At 41.5% G+C, this 16,770-nt stretch overlaps 1 protein-coding gene across 2 annotated transcripts in view; it reads left to right on the top strand.

Moving 5' to 3' along the window:
- The window catches only part of ADAMTS18 (ADAM metallopeptidase with thrombospondin type 1 motif 18), a 154,537-nt gene that overhangs the window by 83,309 nt on the left and 54,458 nt on the right, over nucleotides 1-16,770 (top strand). The gene's annotated exons all lie outside the window — the stretch shown is intronic.

The following is a 16,770-nucleotide window of genomic DNA, read 5'->3' as shown; positions in this document are numbered from 1 at the left end:
GCAATGAGTGTGCGTTTCTTTAGAAATACAAAGGCGTTTCCTAAAAGGACTGTCAATCCTTCAGGAGCGTAGAATCCACAAACGTTTGTGGAGTGCCTGTTCTGTGTCAGGCATTGTGTAGGGCTTAAACAACCAGGCTTAAATTACAGATCATTGTGGGGAAGCACGCTATATTTTTAAAAGACAGCATCTTGGTCTGAAGGTTTTTCCCTGGGAGGAAGAGCAAAGGAAAATGGAAATTCCAGGCTAGATGAGTTAACAAAATGAGGGAAGATGCAGACACTGGGCCACGTGGAAGCTTGTGGAGACTTACCTAAGGGAGAGATGTTTTATGATGATTGTGAGCTAAGATGAGAAGATAGGTGGGGTTGATGGATGCAGGCATACAAAATGTTCTTCCCCATAGCCTAGCTTTTGGTATTCCTAATGCTACTTATGACCTGAACCATGGCCGCACTTCCAAGGATCCTAAGCAATGCTGTACCAAGCAGGTGTTTTCAAAACAACACAGTTTCTTCTTGGTCCCGCTCAGTTTGAACTGTGTTGATTGATTGGTTGTAGCAGCGCTGGGAAAAGATGAAGATCATCGCCAGGGTCTTCATAGTCCAGCCATTCCTTTATCTTTCTAACTTCTTTTCTCCCTCATCCTTCTTGCGTCTCCTTCCCCTCCTCCTCTCCTGCCCCATCGCCCTGCTCTTTGTCCTCCTTGTATCTTTAACCCCATCACCAGCATCACACCTGACTTGTTTCAGAGCACCTGCCTTGTCAAAGGTATGAATGTGCCTCATTTTGAATCACTTGTCCCCAGCTTACCGTCATCTTCCAGCCTCATGTTTTCTATGTCTTTGGCATATCAGCCTTGGTCTCTCTCTTCTTCCAAAGTATTCCTGCTAGTGGGTTGTCTGTCTGACATGTTGGCCCACAGTATTTGGAGAGTTCTGAAGGAGTGACAACTCCATGCAACTGGGGAGAATGTCCATTCGATTGTCAAATACTTAGAAAGATGCTTCAAAAACCCAGGGAAAATGAAATTAAAGAACAAGCTAATTTTGATGTGAAAATCTTAAAATCCATGACTACGAGTACATCTTCAGAAAGTTCATGAAAAATGTATATTAGGAAAAGCAATGCATGGATTAGATGAAGTTAGATGCTCTCTGCTAGAAGATTCCAAGCACTGTAAGAGATTCCAATTATTTTTTCCTTGCTGGATTTATTGAATTATAAATGAGCAGTCAAATGGATCCTTGCTTGGTTGACTATGAACCTCAGCAGACTACAAAGTGACTGTCTCATGGCAGGGACTCAGGACACACTCAGGACCTCTTAGGGTGTTGGAATTGCATCAAAGTTGCAGAAAAGTATTTTAATCCTAGGAAATATCCTCAGGCCAGTCATCTAGAAGAAAATTTACTTTGAAGGACATAAGGATAAGGGTGTATTTCTTCTTTTAAAGCATTTGACATATGGATTAAGCAATGCTGAATAAGTAGACACTCCTAGAATTGAATTATATCCCTCTTTGTAGTAGACCCAATTTACTATGTCACACTTCAACTTCTATGAACTTTCCCTATGTACTATTGTCCCAACAGGATAGATATTCTTGTATGGTTTTCAAATAATTCCTCTCTTGTGTCCACATGCATGTAGTGAATGTATATATGAATATATACACATATATAACCTGCATACAGATAGTTTATTTGTATAGAATTACATAGAATGCTGCAAGACTATCTGATAAATGCTTTATCATTTTTTATTGTTAAAGATTCAACTTGGGATTAAGATGGCAGAATAGGGAGGGAGCTTGATGCTCTAGTCTAGGAGAAGATAGTTTTTAAAAAGTGGAAAGAGTGGAGTCTCAGGAAAGAGGAAGAAAACAGCAGAGGAAACTCTACACAAATTGCAGGGACACAGTGGACCTACTTGGAGGGCATGGACATACACTGAGAACCTCTGCACCAGTGTTGGAGAGTGAGGTGAGAGCAGACCAGAGCAGGCACCATTTTGGACATATAGAACAGCTGCGTCAGCTCATGTCTGTGCCCAGCAACCAGCCAAGTAGAGACTCCTGAGTCTGATGGGAGACACAGGGGGCTGGGTGCTCATCACTCTGGGAGGCTTGTTGCTTAGGCACTGGTCTCCTTTGAAGAGAGGAGCTAAGCTGAATCTTAGACAAACTCAAACCTCCACTCTGATTAAAAAAAAAAAAAAACATATTTACCATGCCAAACCTGGATGTGTCTCCTAAGCTGGGTGTGTCACCTCAGACACGCCCTTCACCCAGGGCAACTGAATAGAGCTCCTTGGCCACACACAGCACACGCCTCTAGGTATTGACAGAAGCAGACACTCCACTAATCTACAGAGGCATAGTCCAAAGATAAAAGTGGTCACATATGTCAAGTGTTTTTTCAACAAAGAACCAACAAGTATCTCCACAAATACCAAACAACAAATGTACCAATTCAAGAAACAAGAATAAGGAAGACAACATGACGCCCCCCAAAAACAAAACACTCCAATACTAGATTGTGAAGATGATGATATTGTAGAAATGCCAGAAATGGAAATAAAAAAAAATTGATCATACGATTACATGGAATTAATCAGAAGCAAATGCACAAACTAATGAAATCTGTACATGACATGAAAGAAGATTTCTCCCACAAAATTGAGATCTTAAAAATCAAAATGAAATCTTGGAAATAAAAAATTACATAGAACAAATAAAAAATTCAGTGGAGAGCCTTAACAAACAGAATTGGTGAAGCAAAAGGAAGAATATTCAATTTAAAAGACAAAGCACAGGAAATTATACAGTCAGACCAAACACAAGAAGAAGAAATTAGAAAACTAAAAAACCCTGTTGGAAATCTACAGGATACTATCAAATGGCCCAATATATGGGTTCTAGAAGTACTATGAGTTCCTGAAGGTGTAGAAAGAGAAAAAGGATTATAAGGCCTTTTCAGTGAAATAATAATAGGAAATTTCCCTAATTTGAAGAAAGAAAGGTACATCCAAGTACAAAAAGCACATAGAACACCTAATAGACATGACTGGAAAAGATCTTCACCATGACACATTGTAATCAAACTCTTCACAGTAAAACATAAAGAAAAGATTTTAAAGTGTGCATGAGAAAAATGCCAGATTGCTTTGAAAGGATCTCCAATTAGAATCAAATTGAATTCTCAACAGAAATCCTACAGGCTAGGAGAGAATGGCGAGATATATTCCAATTCTTAAAAAAAAAGAAAAGCTGTCAAACCAGAATACTGTATCCTGCAAAGCTCTCATTTATGAATGAAGGTGAAATAAAGACCTTCCATGACAATCAGAAATTAAAAGAATTTGTCACCACCTGTCCAGCCCTGCAGAAGATGCTAATGGAGGTGCTGCACACAGAAACATGGTTATCACTATGAAAGAAGGTAAAGGAAGAAGAGCTCCCAGTAAAAGTACAAAGGAAATCCAAAGTAAAAAAAAAAATAGGAATATTGATGGAAAAATGGCAGGGCTAAGTCATTATTTATCAGTAGATACCTTGAATGTAAATGGCCACTAACTCTCCAGTTAAAAGATACAGACCAGCTGACTGGATTAAAAAACAAAACCTATCAAAATTTGCTGCCTACAAGAAACATATCTCACTAACACAGATGCACACAGACTGAAAAGTGAAAGGTTGTAAAAAGATATTCCATGCTAACAGAAAACAAAAGATCTCATGTAGCTATCCAAATATCAGGCAAAATAAACTTTAACACTAAAACTGTTAAAAGAGACAAGGATATTATGTAATGATTAAGGAATCAATTCAACAAGAAGATGTAACTATTACAAATGTATATGCCCTAATTACAGGGTACCTGGCTACTTAAAAGAAATGCTAAAAGATCTAAAGGGAGACATAGACTCAATGCAGTAATAATGGAGGATTTTAATACCCCACTTTCAGTAATGGACAGATCAACCAGATATAAAATCAGCAAGGAAACATCAGAGTTAATTGACACTATAGACCAAATAGACCTAACAGATATCTACAGAACTTTTCATCCTACAGTTGCAGAATATACATTCTTCTCAACAGTGAATGGCAACTTTCTCTAGGACTAACCACATGCTAGGCCATAAAGCAAAGCTCAGCAAATTCAAAAAAAGCCTAAATCATACCATGCAATTCTCAGACCACAATACAATGAATCTGAAAATCAGCAATTGAGGAATCTCTAGAAGATATACAAACACATGGCAACTGAGCAGCATGCTCCTGAATGAACAGTGGGTCCTAGAAGAAATCAAAATAGAAATAAAAAAATTTCTGGAGGCTGGTGCCGTGGCTCAACAGGCTAATCCTCTGCCTTGCGGTGCCGGCACACCGGGTTCTAGTCCCAGTCGGGGCACCAGATTCTGTCCCAGTTGCCCCTCTTCCAGGCCAGCTCTCTGCTATGGCCCGGGAGTACAGTGGAGGATGGCCCAAGTGCTTGGGTCCTGCACCCCATGGGAGACCAGGAGAAGCACCTGGCTCCTGGCTTTGGATCAGCGTGGTGTGCCAGCTGCAGCGCGGCTGCCATTGGAGGGTGAACCAATGGCAAAAGGAAGACCTTTCTCTCTCTCTCTCTCTCACTATCCACTCTGCCTGTCAAAAAAAAAAAAATTCTGGAAACAAATGAAGATGACAACACAACATATCAAAACTTATAGGATACAGCAAAAGCAGTGTTAAGAGGGAAGTTTATAGCAATTGGTGCCTACATTAAGAAATTGGAAAGGCACCAAATAAATGAGCTATCAGTATATCTCAAGGATCTTTAAAAACAAAAACAAAGCAAACCCAGAACTAGTAGGAGAAAAGAAATAATTAAAATTAGAGAAAAAATTAATAAAATTGAAACAAAAAAATAAAACTCAGCAAAACAAAGAGCTGGTTTGCTGAAAATATAAGCACAATTGACACAGCATTGGCCCAACTAACCAGAAAAAGAGAGAAGGCCCAAATCAATAAAATTGGACGTGGAAAAGGAAATGTAACAACCAACACCACAGAAATTTTAAAATGAGAAATTACTACAGAGAGCTGTATGCCAACAAAATGGGAAACCTAGAACAAATGGATAGATTCCTGGACACTTACTAGCTACCTAAATTGAACCATGAAGACATAGAACATCTAAACAGACCCATTACTAAGATGGAAATTGAATCAGTATTAAGGGCCCTCCCTCCCTCCAAAAAAAGCCCAAGACAAGGTGGCTTCACTCCTGAATAATACCAGACATTTAAAGAATTAACTCCAATTCTTCTCAAGTTATTCAAAACAATTGAAATGGAGGTAATCCTCCCAGATTCTTTATATGAAGCCAACATCACCATAATTCCTAAACCTGAAAAAGTTGCAATAGAGAAAGAGAACTACAGATCATTTCCTTGATGAACATAGATGCAAAAATCCCTAGCAAAATTCTGGCCAATCGAATCCAACAGCACATTAGAAAGATCATTCACCTGGACCAAGAGGGATTTATCCCTGGTATGCAGGGATGGTTCAACATTTGCAAATCAGTCAATGTGATACATCACATTAACAAACTGAAGAACAAAAACTGTATGATTATCTCAGTAGATGCAGATAAAGCATTTGATAAAATACAACACCATTTCATGATGAAAACTCTAAGCAAATTGAGTATTGAAGGAACATTCCTCAACACAATCAAGGCAATTTATGACAAACTCACAGCCAACATCCTATTGATTGGGGAAAAGTTGGAAGCATTCCAAATGAGATCTGGAAACAGACAAGGATGCCCGCTGTCACCACCACTATTCATTATAGTCCTGGAAGTTTTAGCCAGAGCCATTAGGCAAGAAAAGAAGTCAAAGGGCAGGGCTGGTGCTGTGGCACAGCACCTGGCCTGAAGTGCATATGGGCACCGGTTCTAGTCCCAGCTGCTCCTCTTCCGATCCAGCTTTCTGCTATGTCCTGGGATATTAGTAAAAGATGGCCCAAGCCCTTGGGCCCCTGCACCCATGTGGGAGACCTGGAAGAAGCTCCAGGCTCCTGGCTTTGGATCAGCGTAGCTCTGGCCATTGCGGCCAACTGGGGAGTGAACCACAGATGGAAGACCTCTCTCTGTGTCTCTACCTGTCTCTGTAACTCTGTCTTTCAAATAAATAAAATAAATCTTTAAAAAAAAAAGTCAAAGGGATACAAATTGGGAAAAAGGAAGTCAAACTATTCCTATTTACAGATGACATGATTCTATATATAGGGGATCCAAAAGACTCCACCAAGAGACTATGGAACTCATAGAAGAGTTTGGTAAAGTAATAGGATATAAAATAAGTACACAGAAATCAACAACCTTTGTATATGCAGTGGCATGGTTGGAAAAGAACTTCTAAGGTCAATTCCATTCACAATAGCTACAATAAAAATAAAATACCTTGGAATAAATTTAACCATGGATATCAAAGATCTCTATGGTGAGAATTAGAAAACATTAAAGAAATAGAAGAGGATACAAAAAAAAATGGAAAAGTCTTCTATGTTCATGGATTCAAAGAGTCAACATCATCAAAATGTCCATTCTTCTGAAAGCAATTTCCAGATTCAGTGCAATACCAATCAAAAGACCAAAGATATTCTTCTCAGATCTAAAAAAAAAAATGAAGCTGAAATTCATATGGAAACACAGGAGACCTCGAACATCTAAAATAGTGTTAAACAACAAAAACAAAGCTGGAAGCATCACAATACCAAATTTTGAGAAATACTACAAGGCAGTTATAATCAAAATAGCCTGGTACTGGTACAAAACAAATGAATAGACCAACGGCATCAAGTAGTAATGCCAGAAATCAATCCAAGCATCTGCAACCAACTTACATTTGACCAAGAAGCTAAAACCAATCCCTGGAGCAAGGACAGTCTCTTCACCAAATGGTGCTCAGAAAACGATTTCCACATGCAGAAGTATGAAGCAGGACCCCTGTCTTACACCTTAAACTAAAATCCATTCAAAATGGATTAAAGATCTAAATATATGACCCAATACCATCAAAGTGTTAGAGAACATTTGGGAAACCCTGCAAGACATTGGCACAGGCAGAGTTCTGGGAAATGACCCCAGAGGCATAAGCAATCAAAGCCAAAATTAACAAATGGGATTACATCAAATTGAGAAGTTTCTGTACTGTAAAAGAAACATTCAGGAAAGTGAAGAGACACCCAACAGAATGGGAGAAATCATTTGCCAACTATGCAGCTGATAAAGCATTAATAACCAGAATATATAAAGAGTTCAAGAAACTCCATAACAACAAAACAAACAACCCAGTTAAGAAATGGGAAAGCACTTAGACATTTTTTAAGAGAGGAAATCTAAATGGCCAACAGACACATGAAAAATGTTCAGGATCACTAGCTGTCAGGGAAATACAAGTCAAAACCACAATGAGGTTTCACCTCACCCCAGTTAGAATGGCTTTCATACAGAAATCAGCAAATAACAAATGCTGGCAAGGATGTGGGGAAAAAAGGTACCCTAATCCACTGTTGGTGGGGATGTAAACTGGAAAAACCACAATGGAAGACAGTATGGAAACACCTCAGAAATCTCAATATAGACTTAACGGATGACCCAGCCATCCCACTCCTGGGAATTTATTCAAGGGAAATGAAATCATAAACAAAAGAGTTATCTACTCCCCAGCATTTATTGCAGCTCAGTTCACAGTAGCTAAGACATGGAATCAACCTAAATGCCCATCAAATAAAGACTGAATAAAGAAATTATGGGATATGTATTCTATGGAATACTACACAGTGGTAAAAAAAAATTAAATCCTGTCATTTGCAACAAAATGGATGAATCTGGAAAGCATCATACTTAGTGAAATATGCTAGTCCCAAAGGGACAAATACTGTATGTTTTCCCTGATCTGTGATAACTAATAGAGTACCTAAAAGGAAATCTGTAGAAGTGACATTGATACTTTGAGAAGCAATGACTTGAACAGCCCTTGTCTTGACTGTCGAGAAAGTTTTTTTCTTAATCATACTATTTGTTGAACTCCTTACTTAACGTAGAGTTAATCATATGTGTATAAATTCAATTGAAAATAGATCTCAGCAAAAAATAAGAGTTGGAATAAGAGGGAGGAAGAACTTTGTAAAGCTGTATAGTTCTGCATACATTCCTATGTATTTACTTCTAATTTACAGTTTAAAAACTTGTCATGGGACTTCAAATCCCATTAAGCTGAGTGGTAAAAATGCCATCTTAATTGTTAAAGTGATCATATGAAGTGTTAAAATGATCATATAGATAGGATTGCGTTAATGGGACCATATAAATAAGATCAAGTGTCTGGTAATAATAAATAGAATTAAAAAGGAGAGAATGTTCCAACATGGGAAACAGTCCACACAGCAGATTCGTAGAATGACAATTACTTTAAATAGCACTCTGATCTCAGAATCAGCCCTTAAGGCATCTGTCTGGCTTAAAAGCCCATGAGAGCATTTCTGGCATGGAAAGCCAAGACTCTGTGGAAAAAAAATGTTCTACATGAAGGATCTCTGTGACTGAGACCCCAGTGGATAGAAGGGGCCATCAAAGAAAGATGAACTTTTCTCTGAAGGAAGGAGAGAACTTCTGCTTTGCTTATGGCCTTGTCTAAATACTGACAGAGATTGTGGATTCAAAAGGCTTTCAAAGCCTCGGCAGCTTATGTCAATAGCCTTGGGTGATCACTGATGTGATACTTAAGAGTGTTAATTGTTAAATTAATAACAGGAGTCACTGTGCACTTCCCATGTAGGACTTCTGTCCTCAGTGGGTTGTATTACGAGAATTAACTGTAAAACTTGTTCTCATACTGTGTGTGTGTGTATGTATGTGTGTATGTTGTGCAAGTTGTTGAAATCTTTACTTAGTATAGAGTTGGTCTTCTGTGTATAATTAAATGAAAATGACTCTTAATGGAGAGTGGATGGGAAAGGGAGAGGGAGGAAGAAATGGGGTGGGAGTGTGGGTAGGAAGAATCACTATATTCCTAAAGGTGTACTTAAGAAATTTATACTCCTTAAATAAAAGGTATCTTTGGGGAAAAAGAAAGATTCAACACAACTGTTACACTTCTTTTTTTTCCCAAATGATTTTCAAGCAATGCTTTTCTTTTTGGGTTCCATTTCTGCCTTATGTGTCACTCTGATAAACTGCAATACTGTATTATAAACAGTTATTTAATTCATTTATTTAAAAGGCAGAGTTTAAGAGAGCAAAGGAGAGACAGAGATCTTACACCCATTTGTTCACTCCCCAAGCAGCCACAATGGCCGGAGATGGGCCAATATGAGGCCAGGAGCCAGGACTTCATCTGGGTCTTCCATGTGGGTACAGAGGCTCAAGTACTTGAGCCATCTGCTGCTGCTTCACCCAGGCCGATAGCAGGGAGCTGTATTGGAAATGGAGCATCCAGGACTGGAATTGGAGCACATGGCGACGCTGGCACTGTATGTGTCAGCTTTACTCACTACACCATAGCGCCAGCCCCATTATAAATGTTTCTGCATGTCTAGTCCCGGGTTCTTAGCATATGCACAACCTAGTGTATGCTAATGTAGTAACAAGCAATTGGTAATTAATTGCTGGCATTCCAGTGATAAAGGAGACTAATATTTGAGTTTCCTCCTAGTGAAATTAGAGGGCTTTGCATGGTTTTGAGTAGAAAAGTGACTGGAATTCTCTTACTTGATTCGGAAGTCTCCCAAACACAGTACCATCCAGTACAATTTTCTGTAATGATGAAAATTTTCTTTGTCAATCAGTATGGTAGCCGCTCATGACATCTGTCTCCTTGCAAGGTGGAGTGTGACTTGTGGAAGTAAGCTTTAAATGTAATTACTGTGTTGAGGAAAAACTGAGTTGGGGTGGGGGAAGGCAGAAGCAAGACTTGTGACAAGGGTATGGCAGTAAGCTGTGTGTGAGATGCCTTGAAACAGGGTGATAAGTGTTAAGATTCTAGAAACAATTTAAAGGTAAAGCTAATATGATTTCATGATATAGTCTAAGATTTCCTGGTAGAACGTGAGACGAAAGAGTCAAAGATTTGGGACTTGAACTTCTGGAAGAATCGGGTGAGGAAGGCTCAGCATAGAAAAGGTTTTAGGGGAGACATGAGAAATTTTAGTTTTGATAGTTTAAGTTTTTTGTTGTAATTTACACATGAAAATTGCATACTTAAAGTATACCATGTGATGTTTCTATACACGTGTACATTGTATAATGTCTACTCAGGGTCTCATGGTAAACATATTTCTTTATGGTTAAAACATTCAAAGTTCCTTTTCCTAGTTTTTATTTTAGGGAAATAAACATTTCACAACCTATAGTAACCACTCTGGGAATAGTATATCTGAACTTTTTGCTCCTATCTAACTATAACTTAGTCCAATTACTCTAACTTTTCCCATCGTTCCCTCCCCTCTTCTTCCTTCCAGCCTATGCTAACCAGTCTTCTACTCCCAACTTCTGTGAGATAAGCATGGCTATTCCTGCTTTATTTTGTGTGCTATTTGTATAAAATATCTTTTCCCATCCTTTCACGTTCATTCCATATGTGTTCTTAGAAGTAAACTGAATTGTGTGTAAGCAGCCTATATTTGGCGCCTTTTGTTTTTCAGTTTGATCACTGTTTACTTACAGAATTTAACCTATTTACATTTAAGGTAATTTTTGATAGATAGGAATTTACTGTTACTTTCTAGCCTTATGGTAGTCTTTATTTCTTTTCCCTTCTCTTAAAATCTTTTGTGGTGCTTGAATGACTTTGATTCTCTGTTATTTTTTTAAGTCCGTTATCCATTTAGGCTTGGTACTTACCATGAGGCTTACAAAAGCATGTTTTGGTGGTATCAAGCTGTAATAGCAACTTGACAATCATTTTGAAAGCAGAAAAAGAAATAGAAAGAGATAAGATATAGTAATAAGGCATTCTACTGTTGTACTTTATTCCTCCCTACCTGTTGGTTTTTTGATCTTCTAATTTATGTCTTTCCATATTGCCTATATTAATATGAGTGTAGTTCTAATTAATTTTAGTAACTTTGGTTTTTAGTCTTCATAATAAAGATGTAGAAGGTTTACTCACCTTGTATTCTGTGTTGGAGCATTCTGAATTTAACGATGTAAGTTGCTCAGGTTGCACGTCTTCCATGTTGAAGCATTCTGAATTTGTATGACTGTGCTTATCAGTGTTTACTTTCTTCTCATACCTTCTTACTGGTATCTTTTCTGTTTCAGCTTGAAGAAGTCCTTTTAGAATTTGTTGTAAAGTAGCTCTGGTGTTGATAAATTTTCTTAGATTTTGTTTGTATGAGAACATTTTCCTCCATGTCTAAAGTATAGCTTTTCTGGGAACAGTGTTCTTTGCTGGAAGTTTATTTCTTTCACTACTCTGAAAGCTTCGTCCCATTCCCTCCTGACATGTAAGCTGTTTGGCTGAGAAGTCTGCAATAAGGTAAATTGGGGTTCCTTTCTGTGTTAATTGTTTCTTCCTCTTGCAACTTGGAGAATCCTCTCTTTAGCTTTGGAGAGCTTATCATGTCTCGGTGTGGACTTGGATGATTTGAGTCTGATTGATGACCTCTGGCCTTCGTTGTTGCTGGATAATTGTATCTTTCTTTAGCTCTGGAAAGTGTTTTGTTACTATGTTTTTGAATAGGCTTCCTACTTGTATGCCATCCCCAAGATGTCTTGAGCAGCATTAACTTGCATATTTGCTCTTTTCACATTCTCTCTAAAGTAAGCTTTCTTCACTCCTCTTGATTTAAAAACTTGTTTTCTCTTTCAACTGTATATTTTCAAATAACCTTCAAGCTCACTTATTCTTTCTTCTGTTTGGTCTATGTTGCTATCTGTGCCTTCTTTCATATTTATAATTTCATTTAATAATAAGTTGGAAAATTTGTTTAATTGTTTAAAAAATACCTTCATCTCTATATCACATCTCTCTCTCTCTTTTTTAAAGATTACCTATTAATTTAAATTTCAGAATTACAGACAAAATAAGAGACAGAGAGAGATATTCTATCCACTGGTTCACTCCCCTCCATGGCCACAATGGCCAGGGCTGGGACAGGCCAAAGCCAGGAGCTTCATCCTGGTCTCCCACATGCGTGCTGGGACCCAAGCCCCTGGGCCATTTCCCACTGCTTTCTCAGGCACCGTAGCAGGGAACTGGATCAGAAGTGGAGCAGCTGGGACGTGAACCAGCGCCCATATGGGATGCTGGTGCTGCAGACTACAACTTAACTCGCTGTGCCACATTGCCAGTCCTGTCAAATCTCTTTATTAGAGTATTGAATTATTTGTCTGCCTTCTCAGAAAGTTTGTTGGGTTTCCCTAAGATAGCCCTTTTAAGTTCTTCATCTGAACATTTGCCAATGTCGGCTCCTAGGTGAGTGGCTTCTGGCACCTCATTTTGTGAGTTGGATGTGAGGTCTTGGTTCGTGACACCTGTTGGCATATGTCATCATCTGCGTATTGAAGAATGAGTTGCTGTTTTCCAGCTTCTGTAATCCAGCTTCACTCGTGGCTCTCTTTCCAGGAATTCTAAGCAGTTATTTTCTCTGAGCCTGTGGACACTTGAGCTCCTTCAGCAGTGGGTGGCACCCAGAACAGAGGCTTTCAGAAAATCTGCCAGTGTGCTGACTCTGCTCCAGGGATGCCCTGAGCTTAGAGTAGTCTGAAATCCGCAACTGGTGTGCCATCCAGAATGAAATGAGATGTCCAAAAAGAGGTAGTCCATCCCTGTGAGCTCCCCCTGAGGCTGAGGAAGGCCTGTATGCCCAGTCCCGCAGCCACCAATGCCACAAAGCCAGATCACACCCAGCACCCACAGCGTACCCAGACCAGTAGGGTTAGGACCAAATCCCACAGCGCTGTGGTCAGTCTGCTGCTGAGACAGACTTAGAGATTAAGGCTTCTAGAACTGTCCACCAGTGATGCTTCCTGGAATGTAAGTCTGATCAAGTGTAGCCACAGGACTTCTCTTGGCACAAGGGCAGGTCCACAGGCTCCTCTTGTGGGTGGAGAACATTAGGATCTGCCCTGTGTTGGGTTTTACCAATCCAGTGCTATGACCCAAGGCACAGTCTTGGGTTCCTTGCTTACTGTCCGAGGTTGGGGAGGGGTTATAAGGACAACGCTTTGGCTGTCAGGATGGCACTAAGCTGTGTCTCACAGTCACCAGACTTTGTATAACCACAAGAGTGCCCCTCGCCTTGGTTGCATGTGGAACCAGTGGTGCTGCACGCCAAGGCAAGTGCATCTCACAAGGGTATCAGTGCCTGATGCTGGCACGGCTCTGCAGGCCCCCCCTGCAGGTGCTGGCCTGGAGCTGGGGGACCTTGGGCTTTATCAGTGCTGATTGGCACAGCTGCAGCCTGGCGCTGAGCTCCAAGGCAAGATTCTGAGTTCTCTTTCTTGACCTTTTCCCCAGCAGCTGGAGGCTTGCTTACTGTCCCCTGAAGGTTGGTGCAAAGGAGGCGTCAATGCTCCCTTAGCTGCCTGGCTGCAGAGGACCCAAAGTCTCAGTTTTCACGTACAGACCTGTGGGCAGACACCCTGGGGCCCTGCTGGACTGTAGTTTTTAACATGACAGGCCGGTACTGGGTTTCAAGTCCAAGATCTGAGCTTAATTCACTTTGGTTTTCCCAAGTGGGAGGTGAGGTGTCTCTCTCCCTGCTGAGCTGTTGGGAGCTGGGAGAGGATTGACATGCGTGGACAGCTCATTCTTTCCTGCTCTTTAGAATGTATCTTTTCTTCTTGCTACACTAAAACCAGGCACTGAGGCCTCGCACCTGGCTTCTGTAGCTCCTGTGTGGGTAGGTGACTCGGCGCGGGAATAACTGTTGGAGCTGGCGTCTCAGTGGGCAGGTGCTCGCAAGTGTCTCACTCGGCTGCCATCTTGCTCCAGCTCCTGATGTGTCAGAAGTTTGAGATGCTTTAGAAAACACAATCATCAGGCCGGCGCCGTGGCTCACTAGGCTAATCCTCCGCCTTGCGGCGCCGGCACACCGGGTTCTAGTCCCGGTCGGGGCGCCGGATTCTGTCCCGGTTGCCCCTCTTCCAGGCCAGCTCTCTGCTGTGGCCAGGGAGTGCAGTGGAGGATGGCCCAAGTGCTTGGGTCCTGCACCCACCTGGCTCCTGGCTTCAGATCAGTGTGGTGCGCTGGCTGCAGTGCGGCAGCCATTGGAGGGTGAACCAACGGCAAAGGAAGACCTTTCTGTCTGTCTGCCTCTCACTGTCCACTCTGCCTGTCAAAAAAAAAAAAAAAAAGAAAGAAAACACAATCATCAGAATCGTTTGCATTTCCAGCATGTCAGGCTTTACCGACAGCGCGTACCTCCTCTGGAACACAGCTGGAGAACGTGAACACAGCAGTGGATGGTGTTGAGACACTTCCATATTACTGTTGTCTAGTTCAGAAAATCCTATCCAGGCAACGTGAGACCTGGGGGATCTCTGTGGCTGTTTCTGTTCCCCTTAAATTATGACTTAAGTCCAGGTAATTATAGATGAGGAAGAATTGGTTGGACATGCTGGGGGAAAAAAGGGAGAGGCACAAGCAAAAAAGTTCCAGCTTCCTTTGCTGTTGCCTTGGAAAGGGAGCTGTCTCAGAGGGCATTCGTTGTCGCCAGAGCGTACAGTTGGCTGTAATTACGTTTGACTTCTGCGCTTCCCCACAGAACAAATACCACGTTCAGGCAGCCAGTCTTGTTTCACTGTGGAGTCCCTGTGTCCTTAGGCTTTGTTTTCCTGGTCCCCTCCGGCTGCCCCTTGTCTCAGCCCTGTGGCCTGGCCTTGCTTATGGCATCTGGGCCCCCTTTTCTTGGGTTAGCCCAAGGGTCATTTTGGTGGCTGCCGCATAGACTACGGGTGTGGCTTATGGGTGTCCCCTGGCCATGAGAGAGGAAGCACATGAACTTGAAAGCTTCCTAAGTGAGCCTTTGCTTCAGCCGCTGTCTCCTGTTCCTCTGCTTTGATGCAGGCTGCTGCTTTTGCCGCATGAATTGCATCCCCCCAGCCCTTGATAGGAAAGTGTGCGAAGATGGTGAACCTCGTCCAGGTTTTTCTGGGAGGCTGCTTCATGCTTTCTGCTCTCGTGAGCTCACGAGAGGAAGTTTGAGTATGTATGAAGGAGTCTTCCAAACGTTCATGGAAACTATGGGCTGCGAAAAAATGACGCGTGCATTTCAAAAGCTTTTTGTGCCAACGTAAACTTAGCTCTTCATTCTCTTTTCCCATAAGCCTTTGGAAGTGACCTCTTAGATATTTTGTGGAGTGAGCTCTCTTGAGATGGGGAGATGGTGTGTGTGCCCGTGTCTCGGGCCTTTGGGTGGTGGTGATGTTGCTAAGCGGTGAATCGAGTAGTCTCCCATTCTCTGCTGCAGTGAAAATTTCGTAGGCCACAGAGCCAGAATCGCCACATACACCTCTGGTTTCCCTGTTTTCTTTTTGCAGTCCTGTGGAAAGTTGTTTTTTGTTTGTTTGTTTTACTTTTTTTGGTGAAATATTTGGAAGCGTGTTGTCGTATTTTCTAGTTATGAACTCTATGGTAAGGGAAATATTTGGGGAGTTGGGTCATTGAAAAATTGAATTCTCAGGGTTAAGACTGGTGAGCACCAAAACTGTTTTGTTTTCTTGCTGATGGTGGGTTTCCCTCAATGTGTGTGTTCACCTCGCTGCCTTTGGAATATGGCAAACCAAATGGAATCGTGCGAATACTTACTGGTAATCATTAGTGATGTAATTCTGGACAGCAACTTTGAACTGGCAGAAGTCTGGTTTAATCCTTTCCTTTAGGGATAGGGAACTGAGGCTGGGGCAATGGAGGTCTCTAACAATAATTAACGTCAGCTCCAGGTCCAGAGACAGGTTGAGAGTCAGGCGGATCTGAGGTCTGTCTTTGCCGCTTGGCTGCTTTGTGACGTTACTGGCTTCAGAAGCATCTACCGGCGGCTTGCTCGGTGTCATCAGCTAAGTGAGCTTAGATGAGGAAATAGTTTCTGCCTCCAAATGGTAGTGTTGGTGCTGTAGTACATTTCCGTGAATTCAGTGTGACTTACGAGAACACGCTTTTAGTATATTATAGTTCTGGATGTGGACATTTGCAGTGGCTAAAATCAAGGTGTCAGCAGGGTCCTGTTGCTTTTGGAATTTGTGTGAGAGAGGCCCTTCTCTGCCTTCGACAGCTTCCAGGGACCACCTGCGTGCCCAGACTCCTGGCCTCTTTCTCCATCTTCAAAGCCAGAACATTGTCCGGCTGCCATTTCTTGGTTCTGTCATGTCTTGTCCTTCCCCATTGGAAGATCCTTGCAACTGTGTCAAGCCTGCCTGGGACATTGAGGCCAGTGTGTCCATCAGGATCAGTTGGTTCGCATTCTCAGTCCCATCAGCAGCTTTACTACTTCTTTGCTAGTTCCTGGGGTCAGGACGTGAACCTCTCTGGAGGCCATTATTCTGCCTTCCTCAGTCTAGTGTGAGAATCATTTCAGACGACTGAGGTGAGAGTTAAATGAAGAACATAACAGTGATGACAACAGCCAATGTTTTGGAGAATTGCATGTACTGTGCATACTAACTGCTTTGACTGTATTACCTCTGTGGTCCCTGAGAACAACCTGGAAGAGTCTAGAACTAAGTTCTCCACTATTTTATAGGATAGGGAGCTGCTGAGGGAAAC

The sequence above is a fragment of the Lepus europaeus genome, chromosome 19 (genome assembly GCF_033115175.1).
Source record: "Lepus europaeus isolate LE1 chromosome 19, mLepTim1.pri, whole genome shotgun sequence".
Lineage (NCBI taxonomy): Eukaryota > Metazoa > Chordata > Mammalia > Lagomorpha > Leporidae > Lepus > Lepus europaeus.
Note: the sequence above shows the minus strand (reverse complement) of the source record. Positions and strands in the feature narration are given on the sequence as shown.